We start from the raw sequence: 763 nt of genomic DNA on the forward strand, positions 1-763 counted from the left end.
CTCTCTCTCTCTCTCTCTCTCTCTCTCTCTCTCTCTCTCTCTCTCTCTCATGATGTTACTATGATGATTTAAAATAGGTTTGGGGGGGGATATCTAGTTCCCTCCAAATTTTCTCAATATCGTCGACATCGACGGTGTTGACGTTGGCGGTGAAACTTTCCCGACGTTCGTTCATGAGGCGAAGAAAACTTCGAACATGAAGACGGTGATGACGAGTTGCATCGCCAACCCCCTTAAATTTATATATTTTTTTTTGAAATCGAGTTGTGAAGGTTACGAGTTGTGAAGGTTACGTGTTATTTTTTTAAGGTTATGTGTTGGTTGTGAAGGATACGCATTGATTGTGAAGGTGTTAGGGTTGGTTATGAAGGTCACGAGTTGGTTGTGAATGTTACGAATTGATTGTTAAGGTTATGTGTTGGTTGTGAAGGTTACGCGTTGGTTGTAAATGCTACGGGTTGCTTGTGAAGGTTACGGGTTGATTGTTAAAGTTACGGATTGGTTGTGAAGGTTAATGGTTGATTGTTAAGGTTACGGATTGGTTGTAAAGGTTACGGGTTGGTTGTGAACTTCGGTAAGGAGTTGATTGTGAATGTTAACTTCACAACCAATGTGTAACATTCATAACCAACACTTATTCTTAACAACTAACTCATAATCTTAACAACCAACCGGTAACCTTCACAACTGTTTACGTCGAAAATTGTTGTATTCATTGCGATCGAATCTATTACAACTTTAGTCATTACAATAAACTCGAATA

This window comes from Asparagus officinalis, chromosome 5, assembly GCF_001876935.1.
Source record: "Asparagus officinalis chromosome 5, Aspof.V1, whole genome shotgun sequence".
NCBI lineage: Eukaryota > Viridiplantae > Streptophyta > Magnoliopsida > Asparagales > Asparagaceae > Asparagus > Asparagus officinalis.